At 39.8% G+C, this 26,304-nt stretch overlaps 1 protein-coding gene and 1 long non-coding RNA gene across 2 annotated transcripts in view; one reads left to right on the top strand and one right to left on the bottom strand.

The window, feature by feature from the left end:
• The window catches only part of LOC139078873 (uncharacterized), a 160,583-nt gene extending 147,864 nt beyond the window's left edge, over positions 1-12,719 (top strand). The window contains exons 8-11 of the long non-coding RNA XR_011532037.1: positions 2,850-2,906; positions 3,023-3,194; positions 11,195-11,788; positions 12,239-12,719. This is a non-coding gene — a long non-coding RNA (uncharacterized lncRNA). The remainder of the gene's footprint in view (positions 1-2,849; positions 2,907-3,022; positions 3,195-11,194; positions 11,789-12,238) is intronic.
• The window catches only part of PRRX1 (paired related homeobox 1), a 95,650-nt gene continuing 70,362 nt past the window's right edge, over positions 1,017-26,304 (bottom strand). Inside the window, exon 5 of the mRNA XM_070591053.1 lies at positions 1,017-3,171. The gene's annotated coding sequence lies outside the window, so the exon portion shown is untranslated. The remainder of the gene's footprint in view (positions 3,172-26,304) is intronic.

Below are 26,304 nucleotides of genomic sequence, written 5' to 3'. Positions count from 1 at the left end.
TAGACCATCAGGGCTGGCTCACTTAAACTCATTTTAATCAAGCTGTTACCTCCACCATAATCAAAACTGCTCTTGACAAGGTCACTAATAGCTTCCCCATTGCTAAGCCCACTTGTCAATTCTCAGGCTTCTTTTTACTTGAACCATCAGCAATATATGACACCATTGATCACTTTTCCTTGACATATTTTCTTCATTTGGCTTTTACAACTTCAACTATCTTGTATTTTCTTCTGTTATTGCCCCTTCTCAACTTGCTTTTGTTGGTTTCTCCTGGTCTGCTTACCTCTCAATGTTGCAGTGTTCCAGAGTTCAGTCCTTGGTCCTTTTTTCTTTCTCTAACTATACTCCCTCCTTTGGTGATCTCACTCAGTTGCATGGCTTTAAATACAATCTGTAGGCCAATGACTCTCACATTTATGTCTTCAACTCAGAACTCTCCAGTAGACGACAGATCTGTGTATCTACTCCCCTACCTGACATTTTACTTGAATTTCTACTAAGCCAACCCAAATTCAACCTGTCCCAGACTAAACTCCTGATTTTCTTTTCTGCTCTGCCCAGATCTGTTCCTCCCAAAGCATTACATATCTCTGTTAATGGCAATTCCATCCTTCCATTTGTACAGGCCAAAAGTTTCCGGTCATTCTTGACTCTTCTCTTTTTCTCACATCACCATTCAATCCATCAGTAATTCTGTTTGTCTCTATCTTCAGAATCTATGCAGAATTCAAACACCACACAGAATGTCTTCTGCTACCATCCTAGTCTGAGCCACCATGATCTCTAGGCTGGATTATTGCAGTAGCCTCCTGAAAGATCTCCCTATTTCTATTCTTGCCCCTCAATAGTCTATCCAAGTGGCTCTCAACTAGGGGCAAATTTGTGCCCCCCAAGGTACATTTGGCAATATCTGAAGATATTTCTGATTGTCACAACTGGGGGAGGTGGTACTATTGGCATCTAGTGGGTAGAAGTCAGAGATGCTCTAAACACTATAAATGCACAGGACAGCCCCACAACAAAGAATCATTTTATTCAAAATGGCAGTGGTGCTGAGTTGAGAAACTGTTGTTTATCATCATCACAGCTGCTAGAGTGATCCTTTTTTCAAAACAAAGTCAAATCTGTGAATTTCTCTGTTAAGAACTCTTCAAAATTTCTCCATGTCACTTAAAGTAGAACCAAAGCTTCTACAGTGACCCATGAGGCCCTACATGATCTGGTCCCCAGACAACTCTCTAATGTTCTTCTCCCATGCTCCGTCATGCTTATTCTGCTCCAGAGGCACAACCTCCTTGCTGTTCCTCAAACATGCCAGTTATGCTGTCACTCCAGGCCTTTGCTCTAATCATTCACTCTGGCTGGGATGCCCTTACCCTGGATACATGTTTCGCTAAGTCCCTCATCTCCTCTAAATCTCATCTACTCTTACTAGTTAGCATTACAAACTGCTTCCTCCCCTCGCATTTCTTGCTCTCCTTACTCTGTTTTCTTTTTCCATAGCAATTACTACCTTCTAAGACGTTACAAAATTTACTTTTTTTTTTAAAGATTTTATTTTTCCTTTTCCTCCCAAAGCCCCTGGGTACATTGTTGTGTATTTTTAGTTGTGGGTCATTCTAGTTGTGGCATGTGGGATGCCGCCTCAGCATGGCTTGACGAGCACTGCCATGTCTGTGCCAAGGATTCAAACTGGCAAAACCCTGGGCCACCGAAGCAGAGCTTGCAAACTTAACCACTTGGCCCGGGGCCGGCCCCTAAAATTTACCTTATTATGTACATTGTTTACTGTCTGTCTCTGGAACCTAAGCTCTATCAATGTATCTAGAAGTATACTTGCATACAGAAAGCACTCAATAAATATTTTTTGACTGAATGAAGAGGTTGTTTGAAGCAAGAAGCCCAACAAGATAAAGCTGGATATGTTAGCATAAGTAGATAGATCAAGTCATTCTCACAACAAATCTAAAAGGAAGACATTCTTAACCCTATTCTCCAGGTGGGCAAGAAGTTTAAGTGACTTGCCCAAAGTCACATGGCTAGTAAATAGGGGAGCTAGGATCTGAACCCAAGTCTATGTGACTCCAAACCCTCTGCCCTTTAAACAGTGTTAAATGCACCTCAATAATCAATATGAGATTAACATAGGCTGGAGAAGGGGAATCTCAGATGACTTTTACCACTTAACAAGCTGAGCAAAATAAAGATGGGAAAACCCAAGAACAGATAAATAAACAAGGCTGGCAAAATTCTGTCTGAAAGAATAGAGGTAATGAGAGTAGAAGAAAGAAGAACAAAAAGAGAAAAATATGGTATTGTCAGAGAATCACAGAGCTGGTAGGAACTTAGAGGCTGTGTAGTCCTCATTTAATAGATGGGGATGCCGAAGTCCAGGGGCAGGACGATTTAATCTAGTTCAAAAGTGGCTCTGACATGGCAGAGTCGGAGTGGAAACTGGGACATCCTATTTTAATCTAGCACCTTTTTTCATCATGTCTCCCTCATGTTTTTGTACAAAATAGAGCCGCTCCTCAAAATAAAATTGGCCACTGTGAGAAGACATAGTAAAAACTTGAATAATTTGATTTAACTCAAGAGTGAGGGAAGTGACTACTCAGAATAATAAACTATTTCTTAATAGATTATCTTTAACTTCAGATGATGACAAAAACTAAGTTTAAAAGGTGTTAAATATTGATGCTTCAGTGATCTATTTTAATTAACATGCTATTGTTAATGTGTATTGCTGATACATAAATGTTATATACATATGTAAATAATGTATTGTTAATATATAGCTTTTCTTTCTAAAGTAACTAAGAATTGTTTTCTTTCTTAAATTCCAGAACATTTCCACAGGCTACGATCCACCTCTCTAATCTAGCAGAGACGTATTTATTTATGTAGGTATAAGTATTATATACATGTTTGTATTTATTTATCAATCTTCTCTGAGCATGCCAGGAGTATGAACTTATTTCTCAGATCATGACACTGTCTCACTCATGTGTATTTATAGCCAACGGAACTGTGTAGAAGATGGGCAGCTTCTCCAAGCCTGGGCGTGAAGCAGCTTTCCAGAGCATTAGATTCTCCTCTCTTCTCAGTGACCAGAATCTCTCTGGCATTAGGGATTCCATTCTGGCTGGTGACAAACAGCTGTGACACCTACAAAATGGAAGTAAAAGAGGGTAAGAACTGGATTCCAGAGCACCTTCCCCTGAGCTCCAATCTCTTGGGTTAAACTATAATAAACTGCTAAGAAATGTTAGTCTCTCTTCAATTAATTTTCTATATAGTAAGTCAGAAAATGCTTTCTTCTGCTTAAATTATACATGCTAATGCACTATAAAAAGTCACACTTATGCTACAGCTCTACAGAATGTTTCTTGACCTCAAAGCAATTCTACTAGAATATCTGCTTCCCTGGAATAGGACAGCCTAAGGGGCTGATCTAGCCATTTATCTAATATACAGCATGAAGATCCTCAGGCTTACTTGGAATTATATACAGCCTTGCATTGCTTAACAACGGGGATATGTTCTGAGAAATGCGTCATTAGGTGATTTCGTCATCCTGAGAACATCATAAGAGTGTACTTATGCAAACCTAGATGGTATAGCCTACTACACACCTAGGCTATAGAGGACTAATCTTATGGGAACACCATTGTATACATGGTCGGTAGTTGATCGAAACATCATCATGTGCTACATGACTATAGTGATATAATAATATGGTTGTATCATAATTATGTAGTGACACAACTTTCCTGTATTTTGCACTTACTTTCTCATGGGGGATCTCTGGCTTCCATAGTCTCTTCCAACTATGTCTGAAAATTTCCAGGCAGTGACAGATGTGCTCACAAATCACTCTTTCTACTATAGCCACCATCACACATCTGCTGTGTTTTTCCTCCGTGACTCCTTTCTGTCCCCTGCCCACTCCTCCGTAAGTGGATGTCTTCTCACAAAGCCATGGCACAGTTCTCCTTAGCTGCTACCCCTGCTATCCATCATGCTGTCACCTGATGCTCCTCAATCTTCCCATTTTCAGGGTTCCAGGGCTGTCTGTGTTCTAAGTAAGCATGAGTAGAATGCCTTTCTCTATCTCAGTCTCTACCTAGCATAGAAAAGTTCACTATCTTAATAGCTGGCACCAGATCTTCTCTTACAGAGGGAAATGACTTTGTTTAGGAAAATACTCTGATAAGCAACCTGGAGTTGAAGATAAAACCTTACAGCCGTGGGGGTTGTCTGGACAGAGGCCTGGGAAAGAAGCAGGTGACTAAATTCCTCTGCATGAGACTGTTTTATTCTGGAGAAGGAAGGAGAAAGAAGGGAAGCACAAACAAGAGCCCCTTAGGTAGTGTGAGGCTGGGGTTTATGTGGATCAAAGACCCAGTAGAAGTTTCCTGGAGATGGAGACATTTTAAGAATGGGAAAGCCTAATTGCATAAATTACATAATTATATAATTAAATGCTTCCATTTCTGCAGTGTAAAGCCCTCCTGTCTCCCAGTTACCTTCAAATACTCAAGTCTGCATGCTGAACTCAGGCATGCATGTTCCGTGGGAATGGAAGCCCTGAGGAGGAAGGCCAATATATGTGGTGTAAAATATAGTTTGAACAAAGGCAGAGGTAATCATTAGAATATCAGTCCAGCTCCCTATTCTACCTCTGCCAAGAAATTTGTGGAAATGTTGGAGAGGAGAGGTCTTTTGGACTTCCTTGGCCCATGGAACGAGTGGGGAGGTTTAATGGTGGTTACACTTAACCACTTTGAGGACAAAGCTGCATTGCTTGTGTAGCTCTTCCCTCCCCCGTTGTGAACACCTCCAAAGTAGTGGCTCATTAAACTTTCATGAAAATTCTCCAACTTCTGCCTCTGGCCTTCTACTGTTTTACTCAAAAACTGGTTAAAAGAGCCTAGCAGGAAACAGATACCACACTACCGAGAAAAGGAAATACAAATTATATTGTGGAGGCTTACTAGGTATTGAGATATGAGATAACAAAGTGAAGGGGTAAGAGAATTAAATCAAATGATGGCCAAAATTCCCCTAGCAGGAGTAGAGTTAAAAGAAGAGATTCTTCCAAAACAGCACTTTTCAACCTCGGCATGATTAACATTTGGGCCGAATAATTCTTTGTTGTCCTGTGCATTGTAAGATGCGTAGCAGCATCTCTGACCTCTACCTACTAAATGTTAATAGCATTCCCCCCCAGGTGACAACCAGCAATTTCACCAGACATTGCCAAATGTCTCCGGAGGGGGAAATCTGTCCCCTGCTAAGAACAACCGTCCTAGAGGAAGTTCAGAGAAAGGTGAATTACCATTAAAATGTAACTTAGGAAAGTCTATCTTTATTGTCATTCTAGAACTTTATTTGTAAGAAATGAGCACAATGTAATAATGGTATATATTCTCTGAGCCACACAGCTCTTGCCTACTTTTCCAGAATCTTCTACTGCATCACGTGTATCCTACAGGGCTATTTGACTAGAATCATCTTCCTACCATTGATCTTATCCATCTTTAAGATTCTACTTAAAGATCTACTCTCTGTATCAATATCATTCCTTCATCAATTTCAGAAAGTAATCAAATGCCCACTCTTTATCCACCCCTACCTAGTCACTCCATTCTAAGTTTTCAAAAAAACTGGTTCTTTTAGCACTCATCTGTCTATTTCTAAATTATCTTGCTTAGATCTTCCTTTGCCAGTAGACAGTAGGGTCTTCCAGAGCAGGATTTGTTTCTAATTAATCTTGTGTCTCTGATAACAGTAAGAGCAATAATTCTTAATATAAGTACAACACTTCACAATTTTCGAAGAGCTTTCATAGACCCTGTCTTAGTTTATTCTCATGACTTGGTCTATTTAGAAGTCAAGGTTCAAAGACCTTTAGGGAGACTAATTTGATATCATAAAACTAATAAACCGTGTCTTTGGATCTAGAACACAGAACTTTCATTCTAACCAATGTTAAAACCTAAAAGTATAACAATAAGATTTTTAAAGTCCACAAAATTAAATGATTACAAAGTCACTGGAGATGTTCAAGAGTAGATTTAGTTTCTGTGGCACAGTGAGTAATAAACCAGTTTTGAAAGTTTGTAGTATGTTTTCTCAGTGAAGAAATGGAAGGGAAACATTAACTTGAGAATTTTGAAAGTAAAATGGAGAAAGATATAAGATTAGGTTGATGGAGTTGCAGGTCAAGGGAATATTTTTAAGTCATAAATCTGTGAGCATATTGACATGTGTAGTAGAAGGAGAGGTTGAAGAGTCAGGCCAGAAAAATTATATAAGCACAATACACAGAGTATCTTCCTGAAGAGGTGATACAAGAGAAGATCAAAAGAAAGGACAGAAAGGGTATAAAAGGAGAGAATTTTATTTTAATGCTTCTTAAATTGCATTTTTGAAAAAATACTGCAGACACAAGTTTCAAAATGAAAAACACAAGCAGATGGTTTACAGATGCATCTTACATTCATTCAACAATTATTAAGTGTCTGCTATGTACTAAGCACTCTTCATCCATGAACTTACCTTTTTGGCAATGACTCTTTGAAGCAGCTATTTTGATCCCCACTTTTCCAATTAGGAAACTGAGTCTAATAAGTACACAATTTTCCTAAGTTTACACAGTTACGCCTGGAACAGGCAGTGTCTCACAGGAGCTCTTTCCTCCACACCAGCCTGCCTTTCACAGATGAAAGACACAGCCCTATCCTCAAGAGATTTACCTCCCACTGGGCGAGAAAGACCGGTAAAGTGGGCAATTACCCTACACGGGAGTGCCGGAGGCGCCTATCAGAGAAGGCTTCATAAAATATAATAGTTCAAAAGATTTCTTTGAAATATTTAAGAAGCTATTTCTTATATTTAGCAAATTTTCTATTTTTAATTGTGCCTGTTTTTGTGAAAGCCTCACAATGCCCCTGAGAAAGACGCTGTGTGCAGGGGAACCAGGTGTAGACATTTTGTCCTCTCAGTGTAGTTCTTTCTGGAGCCACCGCGTGGTATCGTTGTGCAATGAAAATAAGCGCTTCTTTTAGCAATCTGGCCTTTGCATTGACTGGTTCTAATTCAAGGAGTATCTTTTCTAAATCTTATCTGTCAATTCTGGAGTAGGTGCTTGTATTCTCCCCGTGAAGTAGGGCTTTTTAAATGTTTATGTTGTCAAATTTCTCCAGAAGCTGAGGTAAATGGCTGGCCAAATGTGTTTGCTCAGAAAAAGCCATGAAGGCACATATGTCCGTGTCACTGCTTCAAGGAAGGACAATTTTATATTTCTTGGCTGACCACCTTTTATCACAGCACCACATAGCATAGTAGTGCTTGGCCCACAGGCCCCCGTTGGGAGGGACACCAAGGTCTGTACAGGGGACAGAACCACTGGGACACACTGGCCTGAGCTAGTTCTTCGATGCTCTCCATCCAGCTCTTCCTCGTGAAAGCGACGTAAAAGCACATGGAAAATTAGGTCTCATTTTATAACTCTCTAGGGGAGAACCTCCCTGGGGAGGGCAGTACAGGAGAGGGAGCACACTGAGCTCTGAAATTTGCATCAGAGGTCCTGGAATCTCCTTGGAAACTTCTGGAAAATTTCAGGCCTGTTTTTCCTTTCTGTGCTTGAAAGCTTTTCCTTGTTTTTTACCCATCACAGTCACCATCATTACAGCTTATTAAAATTTTATTGACTTTTCATTATTTTGCTGTTATATCTGGACACTCTAAAGGACAATTGCTTAGACACCATCTAAGACTGTTTTTGAAGGGAGACCACACCCCAAATCAAATAGAAAGGTGCAGCTAAGGCAAATAATAATACAACCCCTAAGACTTTTGTATTACCTAGGAGTTTTCAAAGTGCTTTCTCACACATTATCTCAATTCATCCTCACAGCCACTCTGGAAGGCAGGTATTGCTAATTACAAATCAAGAAACCGAGCTTCTGAAAGGTTAAATGATTTTCCTTCAATCACCATCTGACAGAGGCAAGGTAGAACTCCAGTTTCTAACTCTCAGTATGTTGTGTTTCCACTGGATCTCCGCTACCCAAGCTGAGTGGCAGAATATACAAACAAATGCCTGCTCGATAAACGGAGTTTGGGATAAAAGGCAAGAACAAGGGCATAACAAGTGGTGAGAAATTGGGGAATCAGAAGATTTCCACAAAATGAGTCAGATTTTAATAATCAAAATGTAGTACATGCTTCAAACTTGCTTTAGGCAGAATTCTTATAAAATAGCTTGGTAGACAGCAGGAAAGTTGATTCCGTGGCTTTAAAGGAAAAAACTCTCATCAGCTAATGTTTGTCATGATGTCTTTCATTTGAAAATGTGCTTTGCACATGTGAGGGCCTAATAAATGCCATTGCTAATGACAATGAGGACTGATGAACTGAAATCACCTTTGGCACCAAACTTGTCAGCTTCACATGAGTAGCATATGATGAAGAATGCTGCATCCTATTAACAGCTTGCTTAGCATTTGGGTCTGTAATAGGAACTTTTTGAACCCACTGTGGTGGGGATACAAAGGCTGATAACACAAGGGCCGTATACACACAATGCCAATCATTCCGATGAAAACTGAAAAATTCAGTCAATCATCTGGAGATTTATCCACATGACACCAAACATCTGGATGACTGTTTCCAGTTTTCACTAGGATGGTGCCGTATAGATGCTTTGGTCTACTCTTAGAGACTGGAACGCTCCAAGATAAATAAACTTTTACATAGCATGGCACATTCAGGCCACAAGAGTACTTTTCATTCATTCATTCCCTCAGGTCAGTATTTTGGTATGACAGACCAAACATGCACAAAATACTCACAGTCTGATGGAGGAAGATGGTGATTACAATGCAAGGCAATGAAGGGTGCTATAGAGGCATAAGCAAAATGCCAGGGGAATGAATGCAAAGCAGAAATGAACTATCTGTGCCTAAAAGTGTTTGCAAGGCTTCAAAGGTGAGGTGGCATTTGAATAAGATCTTATGATATTTCAACAGAGTAGGCGTGTAGATTCTAGGGGGGGAAAAAAAGGCAGAGAGTGACATATGCAAAGACAAAGAGATATTTAAAAATACTCTTCAGGGAAAAGGAGAAATTAGGAAGGGGGTAGAACGTAGGATATATTGGCTATACCTGCCCAGGTCTTGTGCATTACAGGGCCAGGCTTCAGCCCTCCTCCAACTACATACCTTGCGTGAAACAAGAAGTCCATGGGCAAGAGGACGTGCTCACCCGGAACCCAGGCCCACCCCCTCCCTTCCACCCCACCCCTGCCCTTTGCAGACCGCAATCTCGTTTCCCAGGATCCATTGTCTGCCCAAATGGCCCCAAACCTACTTGAGGGCCTGCACAGGGCTTTTCCCCAAATCCATCGTCCCAGAGGCAGATCGTGCTGCAGCTGTGAGCAGCCAGACACTGAGGTGAGGCCAAAGGGCAGCCATTTGTGGGCATGTGGATGAGCTTGGATGTGTGAGCTGGAGTCCCCATGGTGTGTGTGAGGTCTCTCACATTGTGGGCTGGAGTGCCATACAGTACCAGAAGGGGAGCAGGCTGAACCCTGGGACTGGGAGCCAGCTATCCCCACCCCACCCTGCTCAAAAGGGGAACTCCCAGGAGTCCAGGAAACCTAAATGGGAACCTAGCTTTCCAGATTGTTATGAAGGTAGGATAATCAACATAGGATAGCATGATATGCATTATCTAACAGTTGTTACCTTGCTTTATAACTTTAAATATCTAAATACAGGGTCTGTGAGCCTCTATTGACACTCTTGACCTGGGTTTTGTAATCTTTAGGAACAGGTCTGTATTTGGGGAAACTGAGTAAAGAACAAGCTGGAGAGAGGTTGGGACGAGACTGTGACGGGTTTTACATGACAGCTTAGCATAGACATTTCTAAAAACAGATCTGTGAGATCTTAAATCGCTCAAGTCTTTCCCTTTCACATCTTCTCCAACTGTTCCTGTCCTCAGAGATGCCTTTCTTTTGCAAACTCCAATTATAATTATTATCCACTACATACAATTTAGCTTTTAATTATGGAATATCTAATTGATTAATGAATATCATCTTAACTCCCCAACCTGACTATAGGCTCTAATATGAGATAATAAATATCTAACATTTCTTTTTTATCTTCCACAAGGTCTTACATAATTTTAGGGTGGTAGCTTTTCTAATAACTGCTTAATGATTCATTGAGAACAGTTGATGATGAAAAATTAATTTCAGGATCACAACTGAGCCATGTTCTGATGCCAATCCTTTTATATTCCTCCATCCCTTCAAGACTGGCTATAGAATTTGCAGCACCTAGTGTAAAATGAAAATGTGGGACTTCTTGTTCAAAATGTATTAAGAATTTCAAGATGGTGATAGCGGAGCATTAAACCAAGCACAGGGTCCTTCTGAGCATGGGGTCCTGTGTGACTGCACAGGTCTACTTCCCCTGATTCATTAAGACAAGATGCCTTTCAGGGTCAGCCTCGGTGGCGCAGCAGTTAAGTTTGCATGTTCCACTTTCGCAGCCCGGGGTTTGCCGGTTTGGATCCCGGGTGCGGACATGGCACCACTTGGCACACCGTGCTGTGGCAGATGTCCCATATATAAAGTAGAGGAAGATGGGCATGGATGTTAGCTCAGGGCCAGTCTTCCTCAAAAAAAAAAAAAAAGACAAGATACCTTTTCATACTTTGTTAGTAAACTCAGTGAAAATGGTCTTTATAAATCCTTCCCAAAGTGTGGTCAAGTGGCAGACGAGATGATTTTAGATGGTACACAGATGGACATTTGTTTTGTGTAATAGTTATGTGCCAATGTGTCATGATATGTGTAATAGCTATGCAAATGTGCTTTAGGGAAATATAACTTGCACATCAATCAATAATTTCATGTTTATTATTGTTTGGGACAAGACTAAGTTAAAAATGGAGCAAATTAAAGAAAAATATTAAGGAAATAAGAGTACGGATGGTACGCAGATGTTATAGAAAGTAAAATATGGTACTTAAATGATTGAAGTTGGGAAACAGTGGAAAAATTGGGTGGTTAAGACAGCCTAATGACCTTAAGTATTTGGGAAGCATTCTTGGGCCACATATGACCTTTGATTTTCTGTTCTGACTGATCCCTTTTTTGTTTTCCTGCTAGGGTGGTAAAAGATTTTCCAGTATTGAAAAAGAAAGGTCACTGAATCTGGAGCTTGTTGGAGACAGTCAGCAGAAATCTCCTGGATCTCAAAGTCCATCAGCCATTTACCACACCCTTTCCTGATCCTGTTTAGCAGACGGGCAAGACTCTTCGCTGGGGCAGAGTACTTGGAACCAGTCACAAAGCTCCTTCTACCAATTTCCCAGTCAGCTCTCCACCCCAGTTTTTGCTCTTCCCAATTTTATACACGGTCATGCCAAATTTAGCAAGTATTATTTCAGATGATTGACTGAATTTATACTCCTTATTTATATAAAGTGCAGAAAAGGGTACAACATGAGATTCCTAATCTTATTTGATCTTATCAACAATCCCGGTAAAGTATTAGTATTTCTGTGTTGTCAGTGGCTTGCCCAAGGCTGCCTAGAGGGAAAGTCTCTGAAGGAAGGTTTATATCTAGCTCTTCCAATTCTTAACTCCAAAATATTTTCACTACTCTTTGCTAGGTACTGAAGAATGAGGCCGCAGTATTTCATTCTAAAATGATGTTTCTTCCTAAATTCACCCAGGACTAGTGCTCCAAACTCCCAACAGGTATTAATCAGGGATCTGGGAACAAGAAATCAGAATTTCTGGGGATACCCAAAGTCATAAGTTATTTTTAAAATATTACCAGCATTCTTTATTCTCTGTACTTGTTATTATGGATGTCTAAAAAATGTTTGTTTAATAAGTATATTAATTATTAATTTATTAATGTTTAGTATTAACAAGTAATAAATATTAAGCTTGGTAATATTAAAAAGAACTATAGCATATAGCAAGTATTCAAATGCCAGACAATATTATTGGGTAGTATTTAAACGATGTAACTTTTAGATCTTCCAAGAGGGTTAACAGCACTACACAGAATCACATGTCAATATCATCAATTTAAGGACTTAATTTGCTTCCAAGACCAGTTATTTCTAGAAACACTACTCATAGAATTAGTATAAAATATTCTATGTGATTAAGCTTTCTAATATTCATTTTATTTACAAGAATGACTCACTATGAACAGCAAACAGGACGTGAGCACACCCTTGTACCGTGGTACCAGCTACAAGCAAGACTGACCAGACAGCGGTCTCTCCTTCAGCTCCGGAGCTGGTAGCTAGAATGCCGACCTTAAACTTCCCCTCCCCATGTCACCATTTCCTGAGATTCTTTTGACTCAGCTCTGCTGTATGTTTATTAAGTTTAATTCTCTCAGGAGATAATACATTTCTTCTCATTTTCCCGATTTCTCAGCTGATTCTGCTTGAGATTCAGGATTTAGAAAAGAGTATAAACGTAAAGGAAATGCTGGGAAGAAGTATCCACACGAAGATGCTACCTAGGACAGGCAGCCATCTGGGATCGTGGGCTTTGGGTGGAGCAGTTACATCAAATTATTGGTCTTCCAAGAAAGAGAAGGGCAGCAGCTAGTAAGGTTTTTAACAGCACTTCCTCCTTTATGAAATAAAGAGCCTTTTAAACCTTCTATTAGGTAATGAGTGTTCTACGTGGATTTAAAATTCACTATCTTCCCAGGAAGAACTATTATTTAGGAGTTAATTGCTAGTTGCTTGTTTAGTCTTTCTATGGCTGTCAGATTATTGCTTAGTGGGGGCCTCATAAACAAGAAGCTTCCTAGCACGTCCTCTCCAGACCAAATGGACATGTGTTTCCCATTTAAACATTTCATTGCCCCAACTGAAAACAAATCAGCTGTGTCTTTGGGAATCTTAAGGAGAAGAGGTTGGGATTTATTCCTGGACAAGCCTGAGGAAAACATTACCCTAATGGATGAAATATGTTTGTACTAAAGACTTCTTGAAAGTGTTGAATTGGTCTTTCTCAACTTGATCTCCTCTTCCTTGAAAAGAGAGAAAATGCAGAAATGTTCATTGGTATTATCCTAGCTTTGTCCTTAAATGAGGAGTAATGGATAAAACTTGCTTTCGTATAGATAAGTATCAGAAGAAGTAGTCACTGTCTCCAGAGATTATTCACACACCTTTGACAATGTGGTCAAGAAGTCCCGTTCTCTCTTGGCTGTATACAGCAATAGAAACCCATTTCCTGTTTTCTAAAGCCAAATTCCTCCTTCAATTCAATTTTCCCGAGAAGGCTCTCACTGATTTCTCAATGTGGTCAGCAAGAAAATTGGTTCTGGAAAAAATATTTGACTTTCTGCATAGAAAATAATGGTCTCCTTAAGACTGAAAGCCCACTGTGGAGGAATTTTGGCTTATTTTGTGTTTTGTACCCTGATGGAGCAAAGGAAATAGGAAAATAGGTTATTTTCCTTGGCAAACCTGGGGTATGTTTGGTTTAGCAATTGGACAATTTTTAGAGTTCAACCTGGGCAGCACAACATGAAGCCACTCTCAGAATTGTGTGTCAGGGTCTGAAGCATAATGAAAATTCATCAACACTAATGATTTTATTCTGGAATCTATGTGATAGGGCTGCCCAGCAATCAAAAATATGTTGTTTCTTTTTTTTCTTTTTTGATTTTGATGTTGCCATAAAAGGTGTGCAACAAAGAAACTTGAGAGCTGGCACACTCCACAATGCACCCCAAGAACAGTTGCTAACCAGAAGCTGACATCTCACTGGCAGCTTGCTCATACTGATGCCATGCCACTCAAGCATTGAAAATACATCAAAATAGTGTAAAAAGTCTATTTAAAAATTATCCTCACATAACTATCTAATTCAAATTTAGAATTAAATGTAGAAGTCACTTTTCCATCACTCAAATCGTTAAGCCTGCATCTGGAGCAAGTACACTATATAACTGTCTTTGTTTTAGGTTTGCTCCTAGAACCAGCCTGACTTGGCTCTTAGCAGAAAAAATTTTAGCAGAACTAATGGGAGTCAGTCTGTAGTTTTCTCTAAATTATCTTCTGGCTTTCATATTTTGTTGTATGATGTCTATCTTTTTGAATTTCAATTTTTTAAAGTAAGATCCAAGGTTTTCCTTTTAATTGTCATTCTGTGATGTAAAGTGAGACCTTACTTGACAAGATGATTCACATTCATGTGAAATTTAAGCACATCATCTCATATTGAAAATCAGATTCAGTTTGTATTTGGCACCAACATTATTGTCTTCCAATAATAGACTGTGCTTAAATTTCAGGAAATTTCAATGTGAACATACAGATATATTATTCACTAGAGAACTATAAATACAATCAAAAATAATAATTAAGATCATCATAGTGGTTATCGTTCCTTGCTTGCGGACCCTAGGCCTTGAGGGAATTCTGAATGTATAATATTCTCTGAAGTCATAGGGGGAATTTTGTTTTTGGTATGGAGGCCTAATTAACTGAATTAATCAACATATACCAAAAGTTTGTTCATTACTTTGCAGCTCAAGTCATTGATCAACAACTATTCCTACAACTCAAACCCTTTGTCACAGGGTCATTCAAGGAGCTTCTCTTTCTGCTACTACATACTTTATTGGTATCTCCAACTTTTTCTTCGAGTTGTATGATCATATTACTTTTTAATCAACTTTATTGAAATATGATTTACATACAAGAAAATATGCATATTTTATGAATATGGTTTGATGAGCTTCAACAAAGGTGTGATGTCATGTGGTCCACCGCCCCAGTCAAGACAGAGAACAATTCCATCACATCAGAATGATCCCTTGCAACCTTTGCAATCAATCCTCCAAACCCCACCCCCAGGCAACCCACTAAATTTCTATTCCTCTGGATTAGATTGTCTTTTCTAGAGTTTCATGTAATGGAATCAAACTTATATACTCTTTTATCTCTGTCTTCTTGAATGCAACATAATGTTTTTGAGATTCGTCCATGTTATTGAGTGAATCAATAGTTTTTTCCTTTTCATTGCTGAGTAGCATTCAGTTATACAAATATACAATACATGTGTTTATTCATTCACCTATTACGGGCATTTAGGTTGTTTCCATTGGGGGCTACTATGAATAAAATGGCTATAAACATTTGTGTATAGGTCTTCATATAGACAAATGTTTTCATTTCTCTTGGATAAATATCTAGGAGTGGAATTCTCCTTGGTAATACGGTAACTGTATTTTCAGCTTGGTAAGAAACTGACCAAATGTTCTCCAAAGTGATTATATCATTTTTTATTTCCACCAGCAAGATTTCCAGTTGTTCCACATCCTCACCAACAGTTGATACTGATGATCTCTTTAATTTTAGTGATTCTAGCAGGTGTGCAGTGGAAATTAGACTAGCAAAAGATGTTGCTTTACATAGGTGTTGTTTGGCTTGGGATTAGGAGCCCACTCATGTATTATCTAAAATATATACAAAGTGAAGAGCATCTTGAAATGAGTCCTGTGATTCAAGTGCATTAGCTATTCCTTCAAGGCTTGGGCCATTTGAAATTTTGATAAGCATAAAATGTTTTACCTTTGTACAAATAATTGATTAAAATATTGAGCAAAAGTAGATCTACAATAAAGTCCTGAAATATTCTAATGAAGAAAGATAATCTTGGTATTCAGCCAGTCAAAAATTATATCCAACCTTACTATATCATTATCCATTTCAGATTTCTCTATTTTTTTTCTGTTGGGAAGTAAGAAACTTGGAAAATCCTCTTATTTTCAACTTTCCAGCTACCAGTCTGAGGACAAAGCCATCCAGTAGAATATGACTGATGCCCTGTCACAATAAGTTTCTTAATTTTTAAAAGGCCTCCAAAACTGAAGATAAACAAGTACTTTAGCATATCCTAATCTACTGGTTTACTAATCCTGACAATTTAAAGGAGTGTAATAAACACGTCCTATCTTCTTGTGGCCATATTCTCTCTTCCTTTTTCTTAAAAAGCATCCTCTCAATAGTTTTCTGGGAAGCAAAGTCAAATAGGACTTAAATTTCAGCAGGGAGCCTGGATTTACCAAAAGACCAAACACAGATATTGCTTCATTAAATCAAGCTTGATTCACTTTTCTAAAGGATCCTTAAGGAAGTTAGTGCTGTCCGGATACAGAGCACATTTTCCAGGACAGATGGAAGGTCAAATTTCCACCCCCTAAGGTACTGCACAGTAATGGATTACAATGTCTCAGTGAATGAGAGTAACATCAGCTTTCAGGAAGCCCAGCTGCTCTGCTCCCTCAGGCTCCATCTTATATAGAGCAGAGCAGGCCTGAGCATAAGCTAATCTGAATATATGTCTGAGATCATCAAACTTATTGTTATGCAACACACAAGATTATTACTGTGTGCAGGTCAGTTTAGTACATTCAGGAATCTCCCACAGCCTCCATAGATTGACATGAGTTCAGTCCAGGTACATTCCTGAACTCAATACAGTAGGATGAGGGCAAAGGTCAATTGCTCTGATGTCTCCGGGAGCCAGACCAACAGGGCCTTAGACTGGCTGTAGGTCTTATTCCCTAGACACATATAGCTACAAGGTCTGTTATCTCCTTTCCTTAAAAGGTGGAAACAACTTCCTGGACCTACTCTTCTGGAATATGTTCTGCTATCTGTAGCTTTCAAACATGGCTATGATGTTTACTTTATCATATTTCTTTCGTTAATGATATTGTATTTTACTAATTTACAATAAGATAGTGGTCTATATGAGTTCTTTCATATTTAAAAAGCATTTTATATTGTCAATATTCATAAAGATCAAGATGGTTAATTGTCCTGTTCAACTCTTCTATCAGCTTCCTAATTTTTAATTTTCTTTATTACTTACCAAGAGAAGTATGTTAAAATTTCCAGTTGTGATTGTGTATTTCTAAATTTCTTTTTGTAATTCTGTCAATTTATGCTTTAGACATTTTTAAGCTATGTCATTGTGTTAAGCGTTATTTAAAACTGTTATAGCTTCATGCTGTTTGTCTTCTTTACCATTATGTAATGGTCCTCGCCATCCGTTAGCATGCTCTTTGCCTTAAAGTCTGTGTCATCTCTCATTAATATGGATAAACTAGGATTCTTTGACTAGTATTTGTCTGATTTATGTTTTCTTCAAAATCTCATCCTTGTGATTTATGCATCTCTTGTCAATAGGATATTTGCAGGATATTTTTAGTCCCATCTGACCATCAGCAACTTATTTGGTGTTGGGGTGAGATGAGAAGGAGATGCATTCTTACCCTGGGAAGGCAGGGGGTGAGTTAGGTATCTAGTGACAGAGACAGCGGGGGCATGTGGGAGTCACTCCAGACTTCAACTTTTTGAGGCTTGGCCGACAATTCCGTAATCATTAGTGGACCTGCATGATGACTGCTTTTATCCTCACTTGAGTGAAAGCAGTTAATTTTAAGAACACTCTTTGAAAACTCACCTGGAGCCAGGAAAGGAGAGGTTGGGGCTCAGGAGAAACAGGGAATGCTGTCCACGCTGGGGAAGTTTCCCCACAGCTGACTGGCATCAAACACTCCATCCCTGACAAGGAGGGGCATTGCACAGACAGGAAACAGTGGGGAGGATTGAAGCAAAGCACTTCCGGGGCTTTGCCTTCACTCAAAAATTAGCTCTGTGCTCTCCTGCTTTGGGGCTGGGCTATTCTGTGTTCCTAAAGAGAAAATAGAAATTCAGCGGAACTCAGTCCTGTTCTGTAGAATTTCCATTGGGGTGGGGACAGGGGCTTCTAAATTTCTGAGTACCATTTTTGTATCCAAGGAAAAAACACCAAAAACCAAAAGAACTGAAAACCTTCACTTTTTAGCTGGGCAACAAGAAAAACATCTCGTGTATACTTCTGGAAAGAGCAGGGCAGTTGCACATTCTATGCACTCCCTCTTTTCCTTTCTGCATCTTTCCTCCACCTCTTGCTGCCACACTTCACTCATCTTTGAATTCCTTCTGCTAAATTGCCAGACAGAGAGCCTGGACCTCCTGACCTACATCCCTGACTCTCTGTATCTGGGTTACCCGTTGATAGTATGGAAGAAAAAGGAAATCTACAGTGTGATTCAAGTAGGATGTTAACCCTTTATGTATGTTGTCTCATTTAATCCCCCCACCAATCTATGGTGTAGGTCTCATTTTACAAAAGAAGAAAAAAGACAGGGATAAGCAATTTCCCAAGATTGTACTACAAGTAAGTAACTAAGCAGGGACTAGAAACAAAGTCCATGCTTTTCCCATTACATCTTGTCATCCCCTAAAATTCCCCTCTGTGGAGTTCCCATCAATGTTTGTTATTCTGTAACAGGCCTCTCATACCCCACACACATACCTCTCTTTTACCCCTATCTGACGCATCAGAACTATGTCCTATTCCTTAAGACCATGCAGGAATGATAACGGCTAATAATAACTTCAAGGTATGGGTTACCTCAAACAGTGCAGGCAACGGGAGACTCCTGGAAGGCCGTACTGTGAAGGCAGGAATTTAGGTCCAGTAGTAAACCGGGGGAGATATCTTTGTAGAAATCTTTCAGAGACATTGCCTCTTCTATGCCTGGAAGCTTGATTAGGTAAGTTAAGTTATACACAGGGGTTTTTTTAGTCTTTTAAAAAATGTATTATAACATCCTTCCTTCTTGCTTGAACGAAGTCTAGGATTACACAAACACACTCACCTCAATCTGGCATCTCCTGCTGCTGAGTTTGTAAGACATACAGGCCCATTCTTTCTTTTCCACATTTAACCAATTTTGAAATATGAAATTACAGAGATCAACATCATGAACATGCTGTACTTACCACTCAGCTTTTCTCAAACTTTAATGTTTGTCATATTTGCTTCTCATATTTTTAATTTTTTATTTATTTGTATTTTTATTTTTTTGAGGAAGATTAGCCCTGAGCGAACATCCCCTGCCAATCCTCCTCTTTTTGCTAAGGAAGACTGGCCCTGAGCTAACATCTGTACCCATCCTCCTCTATTTTATATGTGGGACACCTGCTACAGTATGGCGTGATAAGTGGTGCGTAGGTCCACACCCAGGATCCAAACCGGCGAACCATGGGCCGGCAAATCGGAACATGTGCACTTAACAACTGCGCCACTGGGCTGGCCCCGCCTCTTGTATTTTTTAAGAAATAAAATATTTCAGATGGATTTAAAGCACCCCCCAATCTTATCTCCTACCTCCTTAATCAGGAATTTTTTTTCCAAAGCATCTTTTATATTTTTACCACGTACATATATATTTACAAACAGTATATGACTTTAGTGTGCTTTTTAAACTTTATAAAAACAGCGTTATACATCCTTCTGCAGCTTATTTTTTCCCCTTAAAGTTATGTTTCTGAGAGATATCCAAGTGGATATATGTAGCCGTGGTTCATTTGTTCATTTTTGTTTCTGAATAGTATTCCATAGTGTGAATATATCACACTTTGTTCTTCCATTGATGGACATTTTGTTTGTTTCCAATATTTTGTTATTGCAAACCATGCTGCAATGAACATTTCTGTTCATGTCTTCCTGTGCACATGTGTGAGTTTCTCTAGCTGTCCAGGATTGCTAGCCTTATTTTACCTCTGCTTAAGTGAGTGACACTAAGTAAATAAATATGTGTCTCTAGGAAATAGTTTTCAGATGCCTTCAATTTATAGATGACCTGGCTATCTTCCCTTTAGGAATGCTGCCTTTTTTTAACTAGGATAACATTTTGAGAGATTTTTCAGGAACTTCAGAGTGTCAGGCATTAATTTATTGAAAGTGTTATTTAGTGTATTCATTTACTACAACATTCAATTACTTAATTAGGTAGAATCCAAAGGGCACAAGATGATACATAACTATATATTAAAATATTCAAATATCCAATGTGGAAGAATAGAATGTGTGGTCATTGAAAGCTATAAGTCTGTGAGTTACCAGGATCTTGAAATGCAGGTGATGTGGAAGGAAAGAAGGAAGTAAGGGAGGAAGGAAAGGAGAGAAAGAGAGAAGAAAGGGGAAGGAGTTGTATTAGTTAGGTTGGGCTGAGCTGCGGTGAACAAATAGACCTTGTCACATAATGGTTCAGCAGAATAGAACCTTCTTTCTCTGTCTCATGACACTCCAAGATGGTTCCAGGTGAGTGAGGATTTCAGCTTTACTTCCTACAGTCGCTTGTCAGGGTCCCAGGTTGATGGTTGCTTTACCTTCTCTAAGCTGTGGCTCCCAAAGTTGACCAGAAGTTGTCATATCAGGAAGTCAGATGGAAGAAAGAGCAAGGAAGAGGGCAAATGGGAGAGATGAGCCAGGATTGAACTTGTTAATTACCATTTCTGCTCACATTCCATCAGCCAGAAACTGGTCACAAGACCACATCTAACTATAAGAGATGCCGGGATTTCATGTTTGTACAGAAAGAAGACTGAATGGACTTTACTGAAATGCTAGTTCTGTATTCCATAGGAAAAAGGAAAGAAGCTGATGTGGTTTTAATTCAAGTATTTCCAGCAAATATTTGCCAACATTAGTAAAAAGAAATAGTTAATACCAGTTGAGCTGGAAAACACTTTACCATCAACAGTGCTTTGTCTCTTCTTCCTTGCTCTGGAGGATCTGTACTACTTTTGTCTATCTACATTCCATTTCCTTCTCCTTCTTCTGGTAGCAACAGGTCCCAACTACTCAATCTACATAATTTTGGGGACAATGTCCCTGGCAAGAAGAACACACCTTTTCTTAAGCATACCCAAAAGTTTTCTTAAGAACACCCAAAAGCATAATTGGAGGTAATGAGTGACACGCAGGTTTGGAAAATGATCCCGGGAAACATGAACAAGGGACTGAGGGAATAATAATGTAGAAAGGGAAAACCAATGCAAGGATGTGCTATCAGGGTGGCCACTACTGCTATGGGGACTGATGCTCAGTAGTTATATGCCTGTAGACAAAAGTGGAGAACATTTATCCATTGGTTCAGTTGAGGTTCTATCTATAGGATGCTGGAAATATCCTGGGCACTGAGTGCTGCAGTAGTGACTAGAGCTAGAGGTGAGGACAAGAGGAGTTGTATTGGCACTCAAGTGGTGCCTGATACAGGCAGGCAAGCCTGGGCTGGATGCTTGGTACACCTCCACGCCCAGGGCACAGTGATTGGGTCTTGGGTGTGCACAAACCAAGCCAAGACGTTAAAGACCTCTCCCAGGATTTTTATACCAGGAGCTTGCTTATCAGATCTTTTTTCCAAAGTGGAGCGGATAAAGTCCACATCTGCCAGTAGGCTGCAGAGATGAGAGACAGACAGACAGTTCTGGTGATGTCAGGTCTCAGTTCCAGGACCTGAGTTTCTCAGAGCTGCCCTGATTCCTATAACTCCTCCTTTCATTCTGTGATCTACTCCATCCATCTAATAATTCCCCTAATTAAATACTTCAACCTAATTTCAATTGTGTTTTTACCACTTGCAGCTGAAATGTCCCTGAAGATATAGAAATGGATAGATAAAAGTGGAGTGTAATTTGTTATAGTCCTTCAAACCTAGAACGAGATGACCTGAGGAATTTTGTGGAATAGGGAGGATCTCAACCCAGTGCTGGATCTCCACGACCCCTGAGGGTCAGACCATAGCAGACTCTGTGAAAGGTGAAAGAATTTCCCCCTTTTCAAGTAAAGTTGGACGTTTGGAACACAGTGGAAAGTATTGGGGCTTAAAGGGAGCTAGAGAAATGACTGGCAGTCTCCTTTCTTGGCCCCTTCCCAAACCTCTCTGCTTCCCCTCTCCCCACAGGCCTGATAAAAGGTATCAACCCCCATCCACTGTAAATTACAATATGCTAAGATGCTGCCTGAAGATACGGAGCAGATCAACTCTGTTCAAAACTCTTTGGTCACCCTGTCCCAAGGCTGAAGACTAGATGATGGCTTTAAACTAAGTTCCATAGGGATGAGCAGAGCTCTGAGTCCCATTTCTAAGAGAAAAAAAAGTGGGGCCAGGATAGATTCAGATGCAAGAATTAGGACTCAACATGATTTCCAGCACTGATTTCTAGTTAATGGTGTCTGCAGAAATTGAATCAAAAGGGAGCCACGCCAGGTCTTAAGGGAGGTGTGTCTGGCTCATCTACTTGGATGCTGGTACAGTGCCTGTGCAAGAGCACAAATGAAAGCCCCTATATTTACATCCATACATTTATGTTATAAATCAAGCTACCAAACTGTTAAACAAATTACCTTCTACCCTCCTACCTTAATGAATACACCTTCCTAATGACCTGAAAAGCCAGGTTTACATTTAGAATCCTCAGACTATTTGAAGTCTTTTTCCAGAACATGTCAGTGTAGGGACGGTGGGACCCTGCCCCCCAGCCTGTGGCCTGCCCACTGCTCTTCTCACCCCAGCCCCATCCTGCAGCAAAAGCAAACTTGTGCATACACAGGTGGCAACTGCATCATCGTGCATATCCAAAGGTTATCTACAAACCCTGACCCCCAAAACAGTGACCTCCACAGGCCCTGATAGAGGGTTCTGGATCATTTGGACAGAGAATTCCAAATCCCAAGTGCCTAAAGGATGGTCTACAATGAGGGGTGCAGGTTCCAGGTGGGCACATGGGGCTGTCTCCACAGACTCTTTGCCCAGGGGAGGAGCACAATCAGAGGAGTGCTGGTGGGGCCCAGGGCAGGGTGTCTTGCCTGGTCTAAGAGCATGGGTCTCATTCCAGGGTCCAGGATCCCCAGAGCTGCTCTGGCTCCCGCAGCACTCCTCTGGGGTCAGTGGGCAACCTTAGTGTCGCTTAATTAAAGCTGCTTGTAATTTCAACTAGTTTGATAGATCTCTGCCACCTGCAACTGAAAGAATCCTTATTAAAATTGAGCTCTCAGCGCCAAAAGTCTCAAGCAAATATTCTATGGCCACTGCTTCTACTCTTTTTGTAAAGCAATTATTCTTACAATAACTTGCCAAAATTTACCTTCTTCTTCCAGGACTTTGGTAAACTTTTTACTTTAGAGCAAACTTGTTACTCTAGAAATTCACTAATCCAATGGCTGATCTGCTCTACAGCATTTGAGTATATTAAACATCCCTTTCTTTTTGAAAACTTCTCTTTTCTTAATCCTGGATAACAAACAAGCTGATCCTTCTCCAATTTCTCAAACAGCTCCTCGTAAATTGCCTTTGGAGGCCCTCTCCAGAAGTGTGGATGTTCTTTCCTGGGCTGAAACTGCTTCTAAAAGCCATTTATTAGAATAATTATTTGAGTCACAGTGATATCCTCTGTCCTTGAAGCACTCATTCGCTTTTGTACCTCGAGGAGTCACCTCCTTAAACATGAATCCCAAACTTCTATCTCTATCCTTGATCTTGGCTCCAAACCGTACTTCATATCTTCACTTACTGGACTCTTACGTTTCGGTTTTCAAATTCAATAATACATCTAAAACTGCAATTATCATTTCCTGTACCGGATCTCTCCTGTTTCTGTTGATTGTCAGTTTTCTCTGCGATTCATTCTCCTAGTCCCCAGGCTTTGAACCAGTGTTGTCTTCAACTCCTTTCTCTTTTTCCTGCCATGAAGGTCTGTTAATTCTTTCCTTGCAAGAGGTTTCCTAGTCATCCTTTGTTTTTTGCTCCCCTTCTATCTGTTCTTCTGCTTCCAGTTCCTATTCTCCTCTAGTTTATCTTCATTCTTTTACCACAATCATTCTGCTAAAGTAGTGTTTTTTTGGCATGGCATTTTTTTTCTGCTTCATAACTGTCAACGGATCTCTATCGCCTGAGGAAAAGGCCAAACTCCTTTGTCTGACACACAATACCCACCAAGATGAAGGCTCAACTCCCATCTCCAGTGTTTTCTTTTATTCTGTTTCAAAATAAACTCTCCGTCCCATCTAGGCCCATATTGCCCCGTCCCTGAACACGAATTCCTCCTTCCTGTATCGCTCCCTTCATGCCGTCTTCTCCACTCCCCCAGTGGAAAGCCCGTCGCCTCCTCTTCTCCTGCCCAAATCCTGGCTGATGCAACTCAGTCCCAGTTCCTCCATGAAACCCTCTCCTACTCCACTTCACAGTCTTTTCTTTCTTCCTCTTCTGAACTCCCGTCTGCTCTATTTGATTGACACTTAGTCATTTGTTGTCTTGAACTGTTGCATACCTTTGTTCACGCTAGAGTTGCCTTCTAAATCAGGTATTAATTTGTATGAAAACAGAAGCTGTGTCTCCAAATTTGGGTTTTCTGTTCTTGCCTCCGTTACCACACACCCAATGCTAGGCACCATAGAAATTTTACTGTTTTGCTTCTTTATTCTAAAATAAAAGGCTGTACTTTATATGAAGTCTGCTTTGTCATATGCTATCTGGTATTGTGGATGCTAAAGATATGGGCAAAAGGGTAGCTACACTCTCGTAAAAGTCCCACCCTTTACTTACTTCCTCCCACCATTGTCTTTGCTTTTGGGGAACAATAGATTATTTTCCTTTTTAGGAAATAATATCACACTCTGATAAAAGTTCTCTTGTTCATAAATCCATCTTACTTTCGCTCTTTTCTGAATGTAACCTTAGATCCTAGCAGATCTGTTTTTGAAGTTCAAAGAGAAAAGAATCAGCAGACTCAAATGTATATAACAAAAGACGACATAGTAGCATCCTTCTTTCTTTTTATTGAAAAGGAATCATTTCTATTCTAGCGCAGACAATGTATATTTTACATCATAAAGCAAGATATAATTTACATATTACATTTCTTATGAAATCTTTATACCCTAAATGTCATTCCCTTTTTTATTCGGTCACCTCTTCTGATTTGATTTAATGTGTCAAGTATCCTACAATTCAGCATCTTGTCTGGGGAGGGATTGGGGGCACAGGCAGTTTGTATGTATTCACCCGTGTCTGGGTACAATGATGGTGAGGAACAGGGGCATGCTTTCATACTTTGTGGCCCTGAGACCCTCTGTTGACGCCTGGCTTAGGAGCCAGAAAGCTACTCCTCCAAATCACATACCAAACTTCTGTTTTTTTAAAATCAATAATAAATGAACAAAACTGAGTGCTTGAACCATGTGTATACTTCTTGATCAGGTGCTTAGATAATAGATGCTTGTGGTATTATTAACCAACAATGAAAGTTCCTATGGCTGACCAGCACTTTATGATATTCCCAGATATTGCTTGCCCAGGCATTGGGTAAAACTGCCCAGTTTCATCTCCCATTTGGGTCATGGCTTCAGTCTTCTCTGTTCCCCACGGAAAATGGATGTCAGCATGAATGCTTCAAAAGGCTTTGTTTCACATAACCCTCTATCTCTTTACTCCCTCTTCTAAGATTCCCCTTCATAGTAAAATCTCTTAATGTGTGATTTCTGTTCCCTGCACTATGACCCAAATCCTCTTTTAGCTGTTCTCCCCAAACTCCAAACTCCAAAAGTTCACCAATGTCTTGGATTAAACTCATTTCACAAAGAATGTTTAAATCTGTTAGGATACACGGTTCCTTTGAAATTTGATAATCTGCAGCAGCTAGTGAGACAAAAGAATTAGTTGAGAGACTCTTTAGGAAGCAAGTAATGTGTGTTGTTCAGCCAGCCTACATGAACCATTCAGTAAGAAATGTTTCAATACTAGGTTAAAAGAAGAGGGAATCAGTTGATAAGAGCAAAATGCTTTAGATGAGCTTCCTTCTCGTTATCAAAGGAAGTAACAGAATCAACATTTGAAATAACATTTTCAGTTTGGTGGCTATTTGACTGAAAAAATACCACCGTTTTCTCAATCTGATATGCCCAAGGAATAACAAATGTGTGCTAAAAGTGCATCTTAAACTTCAAATTCCTTTTCTGTACTCAAAGTTGGCATAGTTGGCCAAAATCAATCTAAAGCTTTTTAATCACTGATAACTAAAATTATAAGAGCCAAGCTGGTCAGGATGGAAATATGTCAAAAATATGTCTATTCTGTGTGTCTTAAATTATTCTTTGGTCAAACGATGTGATTTTTGAGAGGTCTGTAAATTATAAACCTATTTCCCCTTTCCAAATGCAAGGTTATAAGTATATACAGCAAGGTCGCATTCCCTTGCTAGAAAACCAGGCTTCCAGGTACTGTATCCTTCTATTAACTTTCAGAGTCCCTTTCCTCCCATGGCTACAAAGTGCTGGACATACAGAGAACACAGGAAAGAGCGAAGGAGCGAATGAACAGAGCCTCA

The sequence above is a fragment of the Equus przewalskii genome, chromosome 23, assembly GCF_037783145.1.
Source record: "Equus przewalskii isolate Varuska chromosome 23, EquPr2, whole genome shotgun sequence".
Classification (NCBI taxonomy): Eukaryota; Metazoa; Chordata; class Mammalia; order Perissodactyla; family Equidae; genus Equus; species Equus przewalskii.
Note: the sequence above shows the minus strand (reverse complement) of the source record. Positions and strands in the feature narration are given on the sequence as shown.